At 41.9% G+C, this 23,236-nt stretch overlaps 1 protein-coding gene across 1 annotated transcript in view; it reads right to left on the bottom strand.

The window, feature by feature from the left end:
* Positions 1–21,624, bottom strand: part of LOC140727556 (uncharacterized) — a 50,038-nt gene extending 28,414 nt beyond the window's left edge. The window contains exon 1 of the mRNA XM_073045036.1: positions 21,529–21,624. The gene's annotated coding sequence lies outside the window, so the exon portion shown is untranslated. The remainder of the gene's footprint in view (positions 1–21,528) is intronic.
* Positions 21,625–23,236: the final 1,612 nt, after the last annotated feature.

Below are 23,236 nucleotides of genomic sequence, written 5' to 3'. Positions count from 1 at the left end.
GGTGTAAGTGCATGAGAAGGTCACCACTGGCCTCCATGAGGAGTTCAGAAGAGAAGTGTGGTCACAGAAACCCTGACAAACAGTGGGAGATCTGTGCTTCTGCGCATTCATGTACAGAGAAATGCTGACAACTCTGTGTAGAATCATCAGCATTTCTCAATACTGTAATATACAACGTTTGTAGTTTAGTGCCTGAAGACGGCAGCATCTCATTAAAGACTCTCATCTTCCAAGACATGTTCTCTTCTCATTACCACCATCAAGGAAAGTGACCCATACTTAATAATTCAAGAACAGCTTCTTCCCCTCCACCATCAGAGCTATGAACATTCCATGAACCCATGAATCCCACCTCATTATTCATTTTTCCCAATATTTATTTATTTTTAAATTTATTGATTTTTAAGTCTTTAACACTCTATAATAGGAATTCAAAACCGCACAACACACCAAAATACCAGCCCACCAGCCTACATATGTAAAGAGAGGTGCTGAAAGAGCACCAGTAACATAGAAACATAGAAAACCTACAGCACAATACAGGCCCTTCGGCCCACAAAGTTGTGCTGAACATGTCCCTACCTTAGAAATAACTAGGCTTACCTATACCTCTCTATTTTACTAAGCTCCATGTACCTATCGAAAAGTCTCTTAAAAGACCCTATCGTATCTGCCGCCACCACTGTTGCCGGCAGCCCATTCCACACACTCACCACTCTGAGTGAAAAAGCTTACCCCTGACACCTCCTCTGTACCTACTCCCCAGCACCTTCAACCTGTGTCCTCTTGTGGCAACCATTTCAGCCCAGAGAAAAAGCCTCTGTCTATCCACATGATCAATGCCTCTCATCATCTTATACACCTCTCTCAGGTCACCTCTCATCCTCCGTCTCTGCAAGGAGTAAAGGTTCACTCAAGTTCACTCAACCTGTTTTCATAAGGCATGCTCCCCAATCCAGGCAACATCCTTGTAAATCTCCTCTGCACCCTTTCTATGGCTTCCACATCCTTCCTGTAGTGAGGCGACCAGAAATGAACACAGTACTCCAAGTGGGGTCTGACCAGGGTCCTATATAGCTGCAACATTACCTCTCGGCTCCTAAATTCAATTCCACGATTGATGAAGGCCAATACACCGTACGCCTTCTTAACCACAGAGTCAACCTGCGCAGCTGCTTTGAGCGTCCTATGGACTCGGACCCCAAGATCCCTCTGATCCTCCACACTGCCAAGAGTCTTACCATTAATACTATATTCTGCCATCATATTTAACCTACCAAAATGAACCACTTCACACTTATTGAATTGAATTTTAGTTTATTGTCATTTAGAAACCACAACTGCAATGCAGGTAAAAAATGAAACAATGTTCCTCCAGAATGATATCACAAAAGCACATGACAAAACAGACTACACCAGAAAATCCACATAACATTTGGCAATCCCCAAATCCAGAGTCTGGAGAGGCTGCTGCGTATTAATATCGTGCTACTGTCTTAGCGTGTTTCCCGGAAAGGAGCTCCAAATCCACCAGACAAACCAAGACTACCCAGACACACCAAGTCAGGAGACCAACTCTACCATCCAACAAACCAAAAACTAAAGCTACAAGACCTACACAAAACCAAATAGTTACATATAGTTATAGTTAACATATAGTTACAACAGTGCATACAATACCACAATTGATAAAAAAAACAGACCATGGGCACAGTAAAAAATAGTCCAAAGATGTTAAAAGACTGTAAGTTCAAAAGAAACCACCACACAGTTCCACAAGTTCTCAGGGTCCCGATAGACTCGTCATCCACGCTGGCAGCAGAAGGGAATACCCCCGCTATGGACTTCCACGGCGCTGCCCGACTCAGCCTCGCAGACGCAGCACACACTGAAAGCGCCGCCGAACCCAGCCTCACAGACGCAGCACACAGTGAAAGTGCCCCGACCGCAGCGGACTCCGAGTCCGTCGAACCTCCGAGCCTCCGACCACCCCCTCTGGCATAGCCTCTCCGAGCATCTGGCTTGAACTCAATCTGCCACTTCTCAGCCCAGTTTTGCATCCTGTCAATGTCCCACTGTAACCTTTGACAGCCCTCCACACTATCCACAACACCTCCAACCTTTGTGTCATCAGCAAACTTACTAACCCATCCCTCCACTTCCTCATTCAGGTCATTTATAAAGATCATGAAGAGTAAGGGTCCCAGAACAGATCCCTAATGCACTCCAGTGGTGACCAACCTCCATGCAGAATGTGACCCACCATGAAGGGTCTTTTTACATTCTGTAACTTCCAATATTACGTTCAATTTGTTTTTCCAGTTCAAGTTCATTTATTGTCATTCAAACATACACATGTGTACAGCTAAATGAAACATCGTTCCTCTAGGACCAAGAACATCATGAAGGATCCCAACCACCCTGCTCATGGCCTGTTTGTCCCACTCCCATCAGGGAGGAGGCTATGTAGCATCCATGCCAGAACCAGCAGACTCAAAAACAGTTACCTTCCCCAAGCAGCAAGGCAGAGCAATACCTCAACCCAAGAACCCACACCTCTACACCACTTTATCAATTCCTGACAGTCACTCCTGTGCCTAGCGTCACTTTATGGACATATGGACTTTATGGACACTATATATATAAAAGCTATCTTATGTTTATATTTATTGTGTTTTTATTATTATTGTGTCTTTATCTTATTGTGATTTTTGTGCTGCATCAGATCCAGAGTAACAAACTTGTATACTGGAAATGACAGTAAGTATCTTAAATCTTGAATTTTTGCACTGTACTGCTGCTCAAAACAACAAATTTCACATCATACTGTATGTAAGTGATATCATTAACAAAGGCAAAACATCAGGCTGTCGGAGATAAAGACCATAAGACCATAAGATATAGGAGCAGAATTAGATCATTTGGCCCATTGAGTCTGCTCCGCCATTTCATCATGGCCAATTTCTTTTCCCTCTCAGCCCCATCTCCTGCCTTCTCCCTGTATCCCTTCATGCTCTGACTAATCAAGAATTTATCAGCCTCTGCCTTAAATATACCCAGTAGGAACTACTGCCTTCCAGTATAAATAAATATAAATATAATTTAAATAAATAAACAAACAAACAAACAAACAAATAAATAAATATAAATATTGGTGATTCCAGGCATGTTTCAGTCACCTAGCTTGCCAAACTGTCAGTATTTGGGGAAAAAAAAGATGAAAAGCTGTAACCTTCCCTTATGAAAATCTAATACATTGATAATCCACTATTTAAACATCTAACATGGAAAAGTGAAAGGGCCTTCTTACATTCTGTAACTTCCGATATTATGTTCAATTTGTTTTTCCAGTTGAAGTTTGCTTATTGTCATTCAAACATACACATGTGTACAGCTAAATGAAACATCCTTCCTCTAGGACCAAGTTGCAAAACACAGTACATACACTCAGTGGCCATTTTATTAGGTACATCCTGTGTCAAAGTCACTCAGCTCACATTTCTTCGGCATTCTGATGTTTGCTGTGAACAATATCTGAACCTCTTGGCTACGTCTGCATGCTTTTATACATTGACTTGTTGCTACATGATTAGCTGATTGGATATTTGCATTAGCAAGCAGGTGTCCCTTATAAAGTGGCCACTGATTGCATGGCCACAGACAGCTCACATAGTTATGATCCAGCATATACAGTCACTAAATAATAGCACAGTGGCAGGCCTTAAGATTGACAGGTTGACATGAGGAGTGAGGTGCGTGTTTAGTGACAATACTCCTGCGCTGTGACGACTAAATGCATTCTGGAGCACCTGTGTTGGGGCCAGCTGAAGCTCATAGCAAAATGTGAGGAGCAACATTAAAAGCTCTAAGTTTCCAATCAACTGAAATCTCATGGATCTTAAAGTTCGGCCTGAGTGCACATATTTCAACCCATCATCCATATGCAAGTAAAACAAAAGAACTTTTCCCTTTTTAATGAATATTGTTTAATGGGGTTTATTTGGATGAAAAAAGACCCTTTTGATCTGAAATAAAGGATAGGTATTAATAGATGAGTATGGTCCTTCTAAGTAGCACTCTAATATCTAGTATGTTAATAGAGACATGATTTTTTCTCTTTAACTGGTTTATATTGTTGATGACTATAACTTGAAATCCTCTAACAGGACTACAACCATGTCATGATTTGGAGGCTTGCATGCTCCAATAACCCACACAGGTATGGTGACTGGAGTCAGGGCCTTATGCTTTGGCTCTTTGTAAGGCCACCCATGCCAAAAAAAGGTCAAATAGTAGAGGCCGAACTAGGAGTGGTCTACCAGTCCTCCAGGTTTGGGAGTTCAGCTCAGGGCTAACGACCCTGAATGGTAAAAACAAAACTGTTACAGAAACAGCAATGAAGAATCCTTCTACATTTGAGTGTAACGGTATTCCTGGGTCCCCACTTGGGACTTGTCTGAATACTAGTAGTGAAACTCGAGAGGAAGCTACTGACACGATGAAAAAAGCACTGACTGAACACCGTAAGAGATGGAGAGCCTTCATTGCTGTCCCAAATGCCAGTGGTGTAATGGGCAGTAAGTAAGTAATAACTTGAAATAAAAAGTGTTCTTAAATTCATTGATCAGCATTAGAAATAAAACAAACCACAGGATGATCCTCAATGCGACATTCACTCAATATTGTATTTAGTTTCAAAGTTTGTTTCAATTTTCTCAACAATGTACATTACAAAACTATAAAAAATATTTTGCAGTTGTCATGCCATTAAAAATGAACAGTTCAAATAAGCAGTTTGTTGTAGAGATGCAGATATGATAATTAGTGGTGGCTTTATAAAATACTGGTGAGGCCTCACTTGGAGTACTGTCAGCAGTTTTGGACCCCTTATCTTAGAAAGGATGTACTGAAACTGGAGAGGGTTCAAAGGAAGTTCATGAAAATGATTCCACTATTGAATGGCTTAGCATATGAAGAGTGTTTGATGGCTCTGGGCCTAATTTCATTGGAATTCAGAAGAATGTGTGGTGACCTCATTGAAACCTATCGATTGGTGAAAGCCCTTGATAGAGTGGATGTGGAGAGGATCTTTCCTATGGTGGGAAAATCTAAGACTAGAGGACACAGCCTCAGAATAGAGGAATGTCCTTTTAGAATGGAGATGGAATTGCTTTAGGCAGAGAGGGGGAATCTGTGGAATTCTTTGGCACAGGCAGCTTTGGAGGCCAAGTCTTTATGTATATTTAAAGCAAAGGTTGATAGATTCTTGATTGGTCTCAGCATGAAAGGATACGGGGAGAAGGCAGGAGATTGGGACTGAGAGAAAAATTGAATCAGCCATGACGAAATGGCAGAGCACACTCAATGGGTCAAATGGCTTAATTCTGTTCCTATGTCTTATGGTCTAATTATTTTAATGGGGTGGGATTTATTTATTTTCCTCCATTCAGTGAGTTTGATTAACACTTTAAGTTTTCCTTGTCAATTGTAAACTCAGATACAAAGGTTAGCGGTGTTAGTGATTACCAAGGGATACAATGGATATAGTCCATTTGCACATAGGGGTGGATAAGTGGAGATGGTTGTTAACCTGTTTCAATGTATAATGTTGCAATGTACTTTATAGTGGGAAATCAAATGTATAGGGATTGTACACTGTTAATGGCACGACCCTAAGCAGTGTTCATGTACAGAGGGAACTGGAGTCCAAGTTCATTCATCTTTGAAAGGGGCTCACGGGTTGATAGGGTGGCAAAAAAGGCATTTAAATTAAATCACACAAAAATATCAGAAAAATTGTATTTGCCTTTTGCACTGTTATTTTTAGTCTGAATTTTATATCCAAATTAAACTGATAACTGCAGAAGATTCACTTTAACTAAGACCATTATAAGATTGTGAAACATGAAGAAAATTTGACAATGATGTAACACAAAATCTTGCATTTTCAGTAAGTCTACAGTGGATACAATCTCACTGGCTCTCCACTCTGCTTCGGAGTATCCAGATAAGAGCAAAACATATGTTGTGTTACTATTTATCAATTACAGCTCGGTGTTCCAACAGCATTGTCCGCTCAGTATTACTCAGCAAACTTCAAAACTTGGGCCTCTGTACCTCCCTCTAACTGGATCCTTGACTTCTTATCAGGAGACCACAGTCAGTGCAGATCAGTAATAGCATCTGCTCACAGACAGTCAACACAGATGTGTCTTTGCCCATTGCTCTACTCTCTCCACACTCATGACTGTGTGGCTGAGTACAGCTCAAATGCCATTTATAAATTCACAGATAACACCACTGTTGCTGGCAACATCTCAGATGGCAACAAGGAAGTGTAACAGATGAGCTTGTTTGGGTGGTCTCACACTCAATGTCAGCAAGACCAAGGAATTGATTGTGGACTTCAGGAAGGGGCAGTCGGGAGAACACACATCAGTCCTCATTGTGGGGTCAGTAGTGGAAAGGGTGAGCAGCTTCAAGTTCCTGGCTGTCAACATGCCTGAAGATCTACCCTGGGCTCCACATATTGATGCAATCATGAAAAAGGCATGTCATAATTCTACTTTGTTCAGAGCACGAGGAGATTTGGTATGCTGCCAAAGGCTCTAGAAAATTTCAACTGATGTACGGTGGAGAGCATTCTGACTGGTTGCATCACAGCCTGGTATTGAGGCTCCAATACAGTTATCCAATATGATCACAAGAGGCTGCAGTGGCTTGTAGAATTAGCCAGCCTAATCACAAAAGCAGCCCTCCCCACTATCAAGGACATCTTTGAGAGACCCTGCCTCAAGAGTCAGCATCCATCAGTAAGGAAACCCAATATCCAGTACCTGCTTTCTTCTTGTTAGAGCAGCACAGCTCAGTACAGGCCCTCTGCACACAACATTGTTCCAACCTGTAAAAAAAAAACTACTCCATCTTACCCTTCCCTCCTACACAGCCCATAACCCTTCGGTTTTCTTACATCCATCTGCCTATCTAAGGGTCTTTTAAATGCCTCTAGCGCCACCCCAACAGTTGGTACAGGCACCCTCACACTGTAAAAAACCTCCCCCTGGCATCTCCTCTAATCTTTCCTCCTCTCACCTTAAATGGATGCCCTCTCATTTGGGCCATTGGCATCTTGAGGGATAAAAGTGCTGGCTCTATGCTTCTCATAATCTTATAGACCACCTCTCATCCTCCATCGCTCCAAAGAGAAAACCCCTAACTCGTTCAACCTTTCCTCATAAGCCATGTAAAGATATTACTGCCATCAGAAAGTACAAGAGCCTGAATACCCACACTCAATCATTTAGAAACCACTCCTTCATTCTGCCATCAGATTTCTGAATGATCCATGAACACTATCTTGTCTTCCTTCTTTTTGTGCTATTTAATATATAGTAATATTTAAATCTCTGCACTGTACTGCCACTGCAAACAACAAATTTCACATCATATAAGATGATAGACCATAAGGCACAGCAGGAGAATTGGGCCATGCCGCCCATCAAGTCTGCCCTAATATTTAATCATGACTGATGTTTTTTTCCCTCTCAACCCCATTCTCCTGCCTTCTCCCCATAACCTTTGATGCACTTACTAATCAAGAACCTATCAATAAAAAACACAAAATGCTGGCAGAACTCAGCAGGCCAGACAGCATCTATGGGAGGAGGTAGTGACGACGTTTTGGGCCGAAACCCTTCATCAGCAGTTCTCTGACAGGAGTTCAGTGAGAGCCTCTCTCTCTGCTCCCAACCTTACACTGAAGAACTTATCAATCTCCACTTAAGATATACCCAGTGTGTTGGCCTCCACATAAAAGTCAGTAATAAACTTAATTTTGATTCTGACCTGATGTTTTTACTATACAAGCCTCCTTATATCTTCCAATTCATATTCAATCAGAATATAGGCCAGGAAATACATAAAAGGCCAGACGAAGAGGCAGGCATCATTCATTGAACCAGATACATTTTTATGAGAATCCAGTTGCTTATTTAATGGAATGAACTTATACTCCCCAGTGACAATAGTGGAATTCAAACACATCTTTCATCAATTGTCTAAATCTCTGGTTACAAGCACTTTAACCATAAGGATATGGGTCTTCATGTAACTCCACTAGGACGACATCCAAGAATGCATTCCTTTATGGCCTAGCTAACATGTTTCTGGGCTACTAACAAGAGAATTTGGACTGTATCCACCCTAGATTTTTTTTTTTGGATGAAGATCTCTTCTTTCGACTCATTCTGACAATTCTACCAAAATTTGGCAGGAAGCCATACAGCAAAGAAAGCAATACTTCAACATGAATTACTCTAGTTTATATAGCAACTAACACCATGTTCCTGCTTTAAAATAAGAGAAAAATTTGTCCTGTAGTCTTTTAACTGTTCTAACAAAGGACACTTACAAGCATGACACATCCTCAAAATTTTAAACCTGGTCATTATCATCAGGAATTTTTGTATGCAAGATTAATATGAAATTCTAGGCTATCCAAGTAGGCCCTGCTCCACTGAACATCTTGATTTCATTCTGTCCCACTTGGTTCAGTCCTTTCAACCTACATCTGCGACACTTCTCATGCCCTCGGTCTCCTCAGTAACACATCACATTAATGTAACTGCAAAGAAAGCACGGCAGTGCCTCTACTTCCTTCAGAGTCTGTGGAGATTTGGCATGCCATCAAAAACCTTGACAAACTTCTATAGATGTGTAGTGGGAAGTGTATTGACTGGCTGTATTGCGGCCTGGTACGGGAACTACAATGACTTTGAGTGGAAAATCCTACAAAAGGTAGTGGATTCAGTCCGGTACATCACAGGTAAAACCCTTCAAACAATTGAGCTCATTGATATGAAATGTTGTCATCCATTAGCCAAGATCCTCACCATCCAGGCCATGCGCTTTTTTCACTGCTGCCATCAAGCAGAAGGTACAAGAATAGCAGGACTCGCACCGCCACATTCAGGAACAGTTCCTACCTCTCAACCATCAGGCTCTTAAGCAAAAAAGGATAACTACACTCATTCTATTCCTAGTGTTCCCACAACCAATGATCTCACTTTACCTTGTTATTTCATGCTCTCATTATTTATTTCTATTTATTTATATTTGCATTTGCAGTTTGTTTCCTTCTATGCTCTTGCTCGTTCATTGATCGTGTTTACAGTTACTGTTCTATAGATTTGCTCATTATGCCCAGAGGAAAATGAATCTCAGGATTGTATGTGGTGACATGTATGTACTCTGATAATAAATTTTACTTTGAACTTTCAATTTCCTGGCCCTGACCGCCTCATCTTCACCATGAATGTCCAGTCCCTATACACTTCTATCCCCCATCAAGAATGCCTCAAAGCTCCCCACCTCTTTGTTGACAAAAGACCAAACCAATCCCCCTCCGCCACCACCCTCCCCCATCTGGCAGAATTAGTCCTCACCATGAATAATTTCCCTTCAGCTCTTCCACTTTCTCCAAACCCAAGGGATAGGCACTCACATGGGCCCCAGCTATGCCTGCTTCTTTGTTGGCTGCATAGAACAGTGCATGTTCAAAGCCTTCCCTGGTTATACTCCCCAACTCTTCCTCTGCTACACTGACTACTGCACTAGCGTTGCTTCATGCACCCATACTGAGCTCATCAATTTTATCTACATTTCCTCTAACTTCCTCCCTGCCCTTGAATTCACTCAGTCCATCTCTGACATCTCCCTCCCCTTTCTCGATAACCCCGTCTCCATTTCCAGAGACAAACCTCAAATGACATCTTTTATAAACCTACTCATTCCAAGGTCATCTCGACTATACTTCTTCCCATGCTCTTATTCCACAGTAACAATGAGTTTCAGTTGCCATTTATTTTTGAATATTTATAAGGCTAATTATAATCACTGTGATAAATGTATACTTCCAAACAGAACAAAGTTCCTCTGAAACTAGGTTCACAATGCACTACGTATAACTGACACACAGCTGATAAAGTAACATTACCACTAATAAGTTAAAGTTTCTATGTGTGACTATAAGGCATGAGGTTTCTGTGTCCACATCTGAGGAATGATCGGAGGCAAAAGTTTGATTAGGGTGGACAGACTTCTTGCAAATATAGGTAATCTGTTTTTAGTGATCCTAGCTGACTAATAATGTTAATCAGTTCACAGCCTCGTGAGATGACAGATGATGTCTTGGTTTAACTTCTCAATTGAAGTGCAGCACTCAGAATGGTAGGGGAATGTCAACCTGGATTACATGCCTAAGACTTTACAGTACGAGCTGAACTGACAGCAGTCTCACTCAGAGATCGGAGAGCTGCAGGCTGACTCACAAATGAGAAGCTATCACTGTACATGTCCCATACTTCAATGATGAAACATTAGACCTTAATCTTATTTTTCATTCCTGAGGATCAAATGGATATTAAAGAACTCGTGCAACCATTAAACCACTATTCCTAATATTCTGGAAACCTTCTGTGCACACTGTCATTTCACAGGATATCAACTGATCTTACAGATATAGGAAAAACGGTGGCATACACTCAGTAGCTGTTTTATTAGGTATACCTGCTTGGTAATGCAAATATCTAATCAGCCAATCAGGTAGCAGCAACTCAATGCATAAAAACATGCAGACATGGTCTAGAGGTTCAGTTGTTGTTCAGAGCAAACATCAGAATAAGGAAAGAAATATGAACTAAATGACTTTGACTATAAAATGGTTGTTGGCGCCATGGGGTGGGTTGAGTACCTCAGAAACTGCTGATCCTCTGGGTTTTTCACACATAACGGTCTCCAGAGTTTACAGAGAATGGTGTGAAAAATAAAGAAACATCCAGTGAGCAGCAGTTCTTGGGTGAGAATGCCTTGTTATTGAGAGGTCAGCAGAGAATGTCCAGACTGATTCAAGCTGACAAGAAGGCGACAGTAACTGAAATAAGCACGCGTTACGACAGTGGTGCGCTGAGGAACACCTCTGAACACACAACTCATTGAACCTTGAAGTGGATGGGCTATAGCAGCGGAAAATGACAAACATACACTCAATGGTCACTTTATTAGGTACAGGAGGTGAAGGAGTGAGTTAAGAACCAGCAATAATAACTCTGAGATAACAAAGCTAAAGTAAGAGATCATAAAAACACTAGAAACAGAACTATTAAACCATATTGCCCCTTAAGCTTTACTATCCAACATTATTATTAGAACACTGAACAGTACAGTACAGGAACAGAGCATTCATTTATCATCTTGACAGTGACCATGATGCCAATCTAAATTAATCCCACATGCCTCTATTCCCTGCCTGTTTATGTGCAGGTGTAAATGCCTTTTAAATGCCTCTACTCCTCTGACCTTGCAAATCTCCTTTAAACTTACCCCCTTTCATCATAAACCTGTGGTCCTCCAGTATTTAACATTTCTACCCTGGGTACCCTATCAACACTAACTATTCTTCTTATAACTATATACTTCTATTAAGTTGCCTCCTCAGTATCCAAAGCTCCAGGAAAAATATTCCAAATTCGTCCAAACCTCTCTCCAATACAGGCATTATCCTGGCAAACTTCTGAAGCTCTGCAAAACTCCCACATACTTCTTTGTAGAACTGCAGAGAATACTACGAACATAACCTTACCAAAGTTTTATACAGCTGCAACATGACTTGCCAATTTTTAAACTCAATGCCCAAACGTGCCATACACCATCTTTACCATCCTAACCAGTTGAGCTGCCTCTTTCATGGAATAATGGATCTTCACCCATGATTCCTCAGTACATTAATGTTCCCAAGGGTTGTGCCATTTACTGATTGGTAGTAATAAGCAGGAGTTTCCCTTGTCCATTTTGTCCTGTCCTGAGCCATTGAGTTATACAGCACATTTAATAATCCTTTCGGTCACTGAGTTCACGCCACCTATCAAATACAAACAATCTGCTCAAGGAACTCAGTCAATCAAGCAGTAGTTGGGGGGGGGGTGGAGGAAAGAGGGAGGAATTGTTTTGTCTTGCTGATTACGACCAACCGTCTATTTCAGTCCATGGATCTATAATGCTCTCTCTTCAATACAACTTGGAAGAAGCATTTGGCACAGAAAATGCAGAAATTGCATTCTGAGTTAAGGGACTGTTACTGTGACAGAGCTGAGCATGTCATGAGGATGTGACTACAAAATGGATCTGCAGTAGCTGGGAAGAGAACCAACATGAGGGAATCCCCAACATTTGATGTATCCTTATTTATCTGTCTGAAAGTGATCTATTAATATTGCTATCAGGGACTCTTTGTGCAGCAGGAGCACCCTCCTATTGGGATAGATTCTGACCAAATCAAGCAGCTCAAATTCATGAAGTAATGTAGAAGATTTGATTCTACAGCTATCTGTAACCCCACAGCTCAGCTTATCCTTCACTCTAACTTTACCATGCAGCATGTCCCAAGTTCAGAGTGCAGAAGAACATGTTAAGAGCAACACTGGCATACATGAAAATAGGAGGCCAACATGATGAAGTTAGAGCAAAGAACTATATGTACGCTGAGCAGCATATCCAATATGATCTGATTGACATGAGGTTGCTAAATTTCCTTTGCCTATCCAATATGTTGCAAAGGAAATTTAGCAACCTCATGTCCATCACATCAAACCTCTGAAATATCAGAATCAGGTTTAATATCACTGGCATATGCCACGATATGTCCTGCTGAAGGGTCTCGGCCCAAAACGTCAACTGCATTCTTTTCCACAGATGCTGTCTGGCCTGATGAGTTCTTCCAGCATTTTGTGTGATGCCATGAAATTTGTTGTTTTACAGCAGCAGTACTTAAAGCTATAAATTACAGTAAGAAATATCCCCCATCAAGAAGTGTGTTCATACTTTAACTTCATTCTATCACCCTTGAACCAGTCCCTTCCCACCTGTATTTGCAACACTTCTCATGCTCTCAATAACTTATGATTCTCTAGCCCTAACTGCCTCACTTACACCATCAAAGTCTAGCCCCCATAAAGCAGGTCTTAAAGCTCTCTGCATTTTTCTCAGTAAAATAAACAACCAGTTCCTCTCCACCACCACCCTCCTCTATCTGGCAAAATCGGTCCTCACCCTCAACAGTTTTTCCTTTGGCACTTTCCACTTTCTCCAGACTCGACATGTAGCCAAAGGTACCTGCGTGGATCCCAGTTTGAGTGTGCCTCTTCATTGGCAACACAATACAGAATGCTGCAGCAACTCAGGCAGCATCTATGAAAGTGAATAAACAGCTGACGTTTTGGGCAGAGGCTCTTGATGTTGCCCTCACTGTATCTCCTCCATTTCATGAAAATCTGCATTCACCCAAGCTTCCTGCCTTAACAGAATTTCTCTTGTCCTTACCTGGCACCCTGTGAGCCTCTGCATCCAACACATTATCCTCCTCAACTTCCATATCTCCAAGGAGATCCTACCACCAAGCATATCTATCTCTCCCCCCCCCCCCCCACCCCGCAGGTATCGCTCCTGCCGTGATTTCCTTGTCCATTCGTTCCTCCTCACTATCTCCCTCCTGGCATTTATCCCTGCAAGTGGTCAAAGTGCTACACCTGCCCATTCACCTCCTCCCTCACCTCCAGTCAGGGCCTCAAACAGTCCTTCCACGTGCAGACAACACTTCATCTGTGAATCTGCTGGGGTTGTCTATTGTGTCCGATGCTCCAAATGTAGCTCGGTGAGACTCGTCATAAAAATTGGGGAACTGCTTCATCCAGCACCCCCACTCCATCTGTCAAAAGCGAAACTTCCTGATGGCCAAACATTTTAATTCTAATTCTCATTTCCATTCCAACATGTCAGTGCATGACCCCCTCTTCTGCCAAAGCTGCCCTCAGGGTGGAAGAGCACCTTGCATCTAGGCAGCCTGATGGCATGAATATTGATTTCTACTTCCAGTAAAAAGAAATCCCTCCACCTCCCCTTTTCTTCTATTCCCCACTCTGGACTCTTATTTCTCTTCACCTGCCTATCATCTCTCCCTGGGTGCCCTCCTCCTTCCCTTCCCCTTCTAGCTATCCTCCTTCCCTTCCCCCAGTTTGTTTTATTCTGGCATCTTCGTCCCTCCTTTCCAGTCCTGAATCAATGTCTCGGCCCAAACCATTGACTATTTATTTATATAGATACACACACACACACACACACACACACACACACACACACACACACACACACACACACACACACACACACACACACACACACACACACACACACACACACACACACACACACACACACACACACACACACACACCGCCCCCCCCCACCCATCCCCTGCCAGAGCTGATGTACATCCAATAATATCTCTAACCTCAATCAGAATTTTTTCTTCACTCTTAAAATAACCATTCATATCTGGACTTCTTGTATAGCTCTTTATCATTGGTCTTGAACAACACAGATCTAGCCCTCAGTAGACTGTGAATCTCCTGCTTCATCTCTAGCTTTTGGTTTGGATATGTCGCTATGTTCTCAGAAGCACACACTCATCCATAGCTGACAACTGTGGCATGTTCATTCAGGTTTGAAGTTGAATCCCTGAATATTGTCCAGTATACAAAGCTGTCCAGTAGGTGCTCCTCTGCCTCCCTATGTAATCCTCACCATTGGTCCTATAGTCCTCAGTCTCGGCCTGTACTCCGGGAGTAGAAGTACAGCCAGGTGATCAGTCCTTCCAACATGCAGGTGTGGGATGGCACGGTAAGTGTTCTTGATAGCTTACTGGTGGTGTTACTGTGGTCAGGTGTGCTGACTCCTCTGGTTCCAAAGGTTATATGGTGATGGTCAAAAATTTCTTCAAGCTGGCCAGGTTAATATCCCCCACACTGATTGAGGAAGGCATTATTAGGGCCACATTCAGTCATGATGATGAAGCTTGAAACAATTAATAACCATTAAATCCCATTCGCCACTCCTATAGGATCTGCCACTCCTCTTCTTCATGTTCCTGCCATCATAGAAGGCAGTTTACAAATATGTTAATTTGTCATTTGATACTCAAGGCTGAAGTCTTTCGATACAGCAAAGGTTGAAGGCTTGTACTCTAGATCCTGGAACTGCCCACCTTATAGCACGTAGGGGTGTTTTCACCACCAGGCCTATCGAAGCTTGTAAAAGTCACTCACCACAAATCTTTTCAAAGGCAATTGCAGATGAACTATTAATGTAGGTTTGGTCTCTAATGTCTACATTGTGTGAATGAGTTAAAATAAAACTGAGCATAGAAAGCAGTAACTTCCTAATTTATCTCACTGTAACTATCATGACTGTGCTTCAAAGCAACTCTTTGTATATGGGCCATTTTGGGAAAATATCACGAGGAATTATACAAATACAATCTCATTTTTGTTAGTGAGACAGTGCTGGCACAGAATATTTGACCCCATTAGAGCAATCAAATAGCATTACATCAATTTACTGTGCAGCCAACTTTGAGATATGCTGGCATGATAATACCAGCATATGTATTAATATATCAAGGGAGAGATCAGTCACAATCACCATTTGTGCAATTTTGAAATTTCTAAACTGCAAATTGCAGATTATTTAGTAAATTTTAATGCATGTAAGACTTTAATTACCTGATCTCTTATCATGAGACACACATTAAAATAATCAAAGTTCTAAAATAATGGCATGGCAGCGTACTGGTTAACAGATTGCTTTGCAGTACCAGTGACAAGGGTTCAATTCCTGCCACTACCTGTAAGGAGTTTGTATGTGCTCCCTGTGACCACATGGGTTTCCTCCCGGTGCCCCAGTCTCTTCCCACAATCCAAAGACATACCGGTTGGTAGGTTAATTGGTCATTGTAAATTGTCCCGTGATTAGGCTTGGACTAAATCGGTGGTTGTGGGGCGGAGTGGTTTGAAGGGCCGGAAGGGCCTGTTTCACACTGTATCTCAATAAAGAAAGAAAGAAATTTAATCTGCAATAAAGCAAATGTTAAAAATAGAGTCATTTTGTATGATCTATCCTGCAAGTTACCCAGTTTTGGATTTGGGAATGAATGCCATCCTCTGTATAAAGAATTTAGCGAGCTACAGCTTCAGGGCTGTAAACTAATAGCATACGTCGTCTCATATTTGGAACTCTGGTAGTGTATCCACTCCCTGTTTTTTTCCCTAGGGACCCACTGAAAAACACATTGATTTATCTATCATGTGACGTTATTGTTCAGCAGGTCAAACATCATGCCCAGCTGGTATTGCTTATACCTTAAACAACACACACACACACACAATACGGAAGGAACTCAGCGTCAGGCAGTTTCTATAGAAGTGAATAAACAACTGATGTTTCAGGCTGAAGCCCCTCATCAGGACTGGAAAGGAAGGGGTCAGAAGCCAGAATAAGGTAGGGGGAGGAGAAGGAGTACAAGGTGGAAGGTAATATACTGTATGAGACCAAGTGATGGGGAAATTAGGTGGTGGGGAAAGGGTGGTAATGTGTAAAACTGAGAGGTGATAGATGGAAGAGGTAGAGGGCTGAAGAAGGAGCATTCTGGTAAGGAATATACCTTACCTACACTTTGACTCTCAGAGCTTACCTTCCTACCACTGCAATTCAGATTAAGAAGCTGAATTTTAGACAGCAAATTAACAATGATTTAAGCAAATGATTCATACATTTTCCTAAAATAATTTGCTCATTAAATACTATGGATCAGAAACCTACCCAAGTGGGTCATTGAAGAGTCCATGATCTACATTTTTGAAAGAAAGATCAATTGTTACTATCGAAGATAGCTGGGCCTACCACATACCTTGAGCAGCATTGCTCTGAAAGGGGAGGGAATTAAACTGCAGCTTCCCTTCACCAGTCTGAATGAGGACAGCAATACACACAAAATGCTGGTGGAATGCAGCAGGCCAGGCAGCATCTATAGGGAGAAGCACTGTCGACGTTTCGGGCTGAAACGAAGGCGAGTCTTGACGAAGGGTCTCGGCCCGAAACGTCGACAGCGCTTCTCCCTATAGATGCTGCCTGGCCTGCTGTGTTCCACCAGCATTTTATGTGTGTTGCTTGAATTTCCAGCATCTGCAGATTGCCTCGTGTTTGTCTGAATGAGGAGTTTGTTTCCCGTACAAGAGCATTGCTGCTATACAAATATTCCAGCAACCCCAAAGTCACATCAGCAGCCACTGAGGTCCGGACAGGCAGGAAGAGGAAGGCCAAGGACGCAGTGGAGATGGTTGAGGCAGGGATCTGGTAGACACAGTGGCACCTGGTCAGGTGGGGCTGGGTGGGTTTTCTTCAACCCACTTCAACAGGGACATCTGCAAACTGGAAGCTTTTTAAAAAATCTATTCAATATAGGTATACCATAATTGACTTACTTATTATTATTTTATTTAATTAATTTATTATTATTATTTTCTCTTCTATATTATGCATTGCATTGAACTGCTGCTGCTAAGTTAACAAATTTCAATTCACATATCGGTGATAATAAACCTGATTCTGGTCCAGAAGAGGTGTGAGTAGCTGTTGGGGAAATGCATGTCATCAGGATGGTAGGGATGGGGCAGCAAGGAGCTTGGATAAGATGGGAAGGTGTGCTGAAACAGAAGATATCCTAGTTCAACATCTGGCAGGTGGAACCCCAGCCCCCTAAAGTTCATGATCCAGGCTGAGTACAACGTCCTGCCTAGTCCAGCAACCCATTTTGCTTGGGGCAACAGCAAGGCGCCATCATGTTCTCTCTGCCCTGGATAAGGACCCTAGAACTAGGACCCTGGAACACATCCTCAGCAGCTGCTCCAAAGACCTGGGAGAAGGCCGCTACTGCTGGCGCCATGACCAGGTGCTAAAGGCAGAAAATATCTCCTCGCTCATTAACAATATTAAGCACCTTGAACAAGCCAGAAAGCCCATATCCTTTGTCAAAGCTGGAGACCAACTACAGCCTCAGCCCAAATCACCAGCAGACTTGCTCGACATGGCGTCTGGCAACTGAAAGTCGAACTTGGCAAGCAATTAAAGCTGCCTGACTTCAATACATCATCATCCTTAAGGCCTGACATGGCCACTCTGTCAGAAACCTCAAAGCGGTTGGTCATGGTAGAACTGCGCATTCCTTGAGAAGACCAGATGGAGGAGGCATTTGAGTATAAGAAGGCCAAATACCAGATGATAGAGCAGCCTCAGAGACTGGGGTGGAGGGTACAATGTCAGCCTATAGAGGAGGGGTATAGAGGTTTTGCTGGCTGATCACTCTGCAGAATCTACTCTTCAGCAGAGCGACCACTCTCCACTGAGTGGAGATAGTTAAGAGCACCAAATTTCTTGGTGTTCACCTGGCGGAGAATCTCACCTGGTCCCTCAACACCAGCTTCATAGCAAAGAAAGCCCAGCAGTGTCTCTACTTTTTGCGAAGGCTGAGGAAAGTCCATCTCCCACCCCCCATACTCACCACATTCTACAGGGGTTGTTTTGAGAGCATCCTGAGCAGAAGCATCACTGCCTGGTTCAGGAATTGCACCATCTCGCATTGCAAGACCCTGCAGTGGATAGTGAGGTCAGCTGAGTAGATCATTGGGGTCTCTCGATGTCTCTCTTCCCACCATTACAGACATTTACACCACACACCACATCCGCAAAGCGAACAGCATTATGAAGGACCCCATGCACCCCTCATACAAACTCTTCTCCCTCCTGCCATCTGGGAAAAGGCACTGAAGCATTTGGGCTCTCACAACCAGACTGTGCAACAGTTTCTTCCAAGCCATCTGACTCCTCAATACCCAGAGTCTGGACTGACACCAACTTACTGCCCTCTACTGTGCCTATTGTCTTGTTTATTATTTATTGTAATGCCTGCACTGTTCTGTGCACTTTATGCAGTCCTGGGTAGGTCTGTAGTCTAGTGTAGTTTTTTTGTGTTGTTTTACGTAGTTCAGTGGAGTTTTTCTATTGTTTCATGTAGCACCACAGTCCTGAAAAACGTTGTCTCGTTTTTACCAGCAGTTATGGTTGAAATGACAATAAAATCTCTCAATATCACCAAGACCAAGGAGATGGTGGTGGACTTTAGGAGATCTAGGCCTCATATGGAGCCAGTGATCATTAATGGAGAATGCGTGGAGCAGGTTAAGACGTACAAGTATCTGGGAGTGCAGTTAGACGAGAAGCTAGACTGGACTGCCAACACAGATGCCTTGTGCAGGAAGGCACAGAGTCGACTGTACTTCCTTAGAAGGTTGGCGTCATTCAATGTTTGTATTGAGATGCTGAAGATGTTCTATAGGTCAGTTGTGGAGAGCGCCCTCTTCTTTGTGGTGGCGTGTTGGGGAGACAGCATTAAGAAGAGGGACACCTCACGTCTTAATAAGCTGGTAAGGAAGGCGGGCTCTGTCGTGGGCAAAGTACTGGAGAGTATTACATCGGTAGCAGAGCGAAGGGCGCTGAGTAGGCTACGGTCAATCATGGAAAACCCTGAACATCCTCTACATAGCACCATCCAGAGACAGAGAAGCAGTTTCAGCGACAGGTTGCTATCGATGCAATGCTCCTCAGACAGGATGAAGAGATCAATACTCCCCAATGCCATTCGGCTTTACAATTCAACCGCCAGGAGTAAGATATGTTAAAGTGCCGGGGTTAGGACTCAATGTATTTAAGTAAACTACTTAAGAACTTTTTAAAAGCTATTTATTAATGCTTTTTGAGAGGGTGACTTTAGATGCATATCATATTTTTACTGAGTTAAGTATTGTATGTAATGAGTTTTTGCTACAACAAGTGTATGGGACATTGGAAAAAATGTTGAATTTCCCCATGGGGATGAATAAAGTATCTATCTATCTATCTAAAAAGTGACTTGGACTTGAACTTTCCTTGGCATTACGAGGGTTGCAAAGAGAAGAGCCATCAAGACCATCACAGAGGCTGCTGAGCAAGCCTCCAGATGGCTATGGATCAAGAGGTGAACTAGGAACCAGTGCTGCTGGGACACAAGCCAGGGCCTGATCAACCCTGAGTTGCCTGGGAGATGTTGAAAAACCCAAAACATCCATTGACCCAGTTACATCACTGATGATGTGTCCCAACACATCCTAGAATGTATTCAGCATCATGCTCTTCAACACAGGACCCAGGCAGCTGTATTTGGCTCCTCATTTCTTCAATATCTTTGTTTTTTTCCCTTCTTTCATGGGTTGAATGTATACTGTAAGACAAGGCACTGAAGTTGTGTGAAACAGACTACGTGGTCTTTCTGTCGATTTTTGTTGGAAGATGATTGTATAGCTTCTGTAAAACACTTAGAAATATCGGAAAATAACTTCACATTTTACATTTTTGTATTGGATCAATTTCACATTTTTAAGCTCAGAGACAAAACTGAAAATGAGATTAAGATGACCACAGGAATGATAATGACCAATGATTGTTATCAGTGTAAAACATGAGTTACTTTGCAGAAAATCTCACTAACAGAAGTGAATAAATCCATTCTTATTTAACATAAGTGAACAAGAGAAATCACTTTAGCATTCTCTGGCCTCTGGAAGTAATTGCTATTCTGGGTAACTCTGATGTATATAGGTAAGTGAACACTTGACATATTGCAAATCATTTCTACTTTTAAATAAGGCGATCCTCAACATGGGTATTCAAAGACCAAATGCAGAGGCATCAGGAGGCAATTCGACTCTGCAATGTCAGTTGACAAGAGGCAAAGTAAGGCAGCTGTGGAAATTCAGGTAGTCTCCTGAGAATTGACTCGCAGTTGAAAAAATAACAAGAGGACATATAAAAGTGATGGTGAGAGGGGGTGAGGAATGTAGGTGATTTATACAAGTATCCCGCCATTGCCTGTAAGGAATTTGTATGTTCTCCTCATGACTGCGTGGGTTTCCTTCCACAGTCGAAACCATACCGGTTGTTAGGCTAATTGTCCAGTGATTAGGCTAGAATTAAATTTGGGGATTGCTGCACGGCACTGTTTGAAGGGCCGGAACGACCTATTCCCGTCTGTACCTCAATAAAATAAAAAAATTACTGGAAATAGTAACACATACTGCCATAAATTGTAAATTGTTCAAGGACCTTCCAAAGTTTACATGGTCTTTGGCTGAAGGAGGCAGAGATTATAAATCAAGCCATCAGGAATAAGCCTTAGCAACACACACAAAATGCTGGAAGAACTCACCAGGACAGGCAGCATCTAAGAAAAGACTACAGTTGAAGTTTTGGGCTGAAACGCTTCGGCAAGATTTGTGTGCATTGCTTGGATTTCCAGCATCAGCAGATTTTCTCTTGTACAAATTCTCATTTTGTTTATAAATTTCAACTTTTCAATTTCAGCTTCTGATTGCTGAAGTTGAACAGTGCGTCACCGTCACAGAATTTGGCACCCAGATGTAAATCTGCTCATTAATTATCTATCATTTAGTAACAGTCAAAATACTGACAAGGATGCTCACTTAAATCTACTTGAAGCAGTTTATCAAATGTAATAATCACCATCTCTGATACAAGGGCTATGAAACTTACCTGCTTTAGGTGGATGCTGCCCACTTGACTTGACATAGCTTTCCCTCTCAGTAGTTTGTACTAATCCAGGCTGCACATACAACACTATGCTGCCAACTGTCACCAAGGTGAAAAGAATGATTTCTCCTGGCATTTAGCAAGATATTTGAGTACAAATCTGGGAGTGTACGACGTAAGCTTATCTACTCACGGATTCCTTATGTAGCTGTTGTTCACAACAGAAGATCTTTCTTAGTGGCACTTCCTGTTTGTGATCATTGCTCCTTCAACCAAAAGTAATGAGTAAGAATGCCAGAGAGTATTCAAGGTTGATGATCTCCTGATCTGAAGAATGGTCAGTAACCTGAAACATTAACTCTTTCCCTCTTCTGACTAATGCTGCCTGACCTGTTGGGCATTTCTAGGACTTTTTAAAACAATTTCCAGATACTACACCTTTTTGTTTTTGTACAGATTTAAACTGTAGCCTCAAATCAAAAGAATAATAAGTTGAATGGTGGGGTCATGAAAGGTGCCAAATAAACGTAACTCTTTGCGTAGATTTAACCAGAATAAAACTTAAAATTAATACAAAGTCATTTATTCCTTCAGAGCATTAGTGACAGCATTTACAACTTCAAAAAAAGGAAGAAAGGCAAAAGGGAAATAAAAAAGAATGAATATCAAACCCTTGATCAAAGGGATAGCTTTGAAGGAAAAGAAGTGTAGGAACATAAGGGGAGAGTTAAACAGGTTGGGATCAAGTGACTATGATCATCCTCTGTGGGATCGTCACACTTCTTTAAAGCACTCTGCATCTAATTTTCAGATAAGAGGATTTATTTGATCAAATTTGGCAGTAACATCTTTATTTCAAAGCTGCAGTGTAACCCTTTTCAAGATCTTTAGAACATTAATCAAACAGCGACCCAAATAGAACAGAGGTTACCAGAGATGTTTGTACGTTTTTTTCTGAGTTTTTTATTTCAGCCAAGGCAATGGTGATACTGGTTGTAATCCTGCATCAATATCTTACAGGAGACTTACTTATGTTCCCTTATAATGTATTAATTACTTTTTGGTCAGACTAAGAAAAAAGCAAATTGATAGCTTAAAACAATGATCACTCCGCTTAAGCAACTTTAGATGTTTTAAAATAGTGGAGTTTTGGCAATTTGGCACATGATCCAAGCAGCTCTAACTCAGACAACAACACAAACAAAATGCTGGTGGAACACAGCAGGCCAGGCAGTATTTTGTGTGTGTTGTTGTTTGAATTTCCAGCATCTGCAGATTTCCTCGTGTTAGCTCTAACTCAGTCATGGTTTCCAACTCACTTCAACAAAGTTCTCTATTCTTCACATTTATATTAATATCAATCTAAGAATCCACAACTATTTTCTTTAAATATATTGATTTTTTTTTGACATTCAGAGACCACATTCCACATCCACCATCTTTTGGGAGGGGGAGAGGAGTGACAGAGGAGGGGTTAAACTCTTCTCACCTCTTTTTGCCTGGGGCTCATGAATTTCCTCATCTGTCAGTTTGTGTTCTGTCCAAGATAAATAATTGCTTGTTTTCAACTTCCCTGTATGCTTCATTACTTAAAACTGCCGCTCTTTATTTAATAAAATCATCTCAGTTCGCTAAGCACGATGTCAGCAGGCATACATTGCCAATCAAATTATCTTTTGGTATCAGTAGATGGGGTCCTTCTGTTAGATAT

The sequence above is a fragment of the Hemitrygon akajei genome, chromosome 5, assembly GCF_048418815.1.
Source record: "Hemitrygon akajei chromosome 5, sHemAka1.3, whole genome shotgun sequence".
NCBI lineage: Eukaryota > Metazoa > Chordata > Chondrichthyes > Myliobatiformes > Dasyatidae > Hemitrygon > Hemitrygon akajei.
The sequence above is the reverse complement of the archived record's forward strand: the minus strand, read 5'-3'. Positions and strand labels throughout refer to the sequence as shown.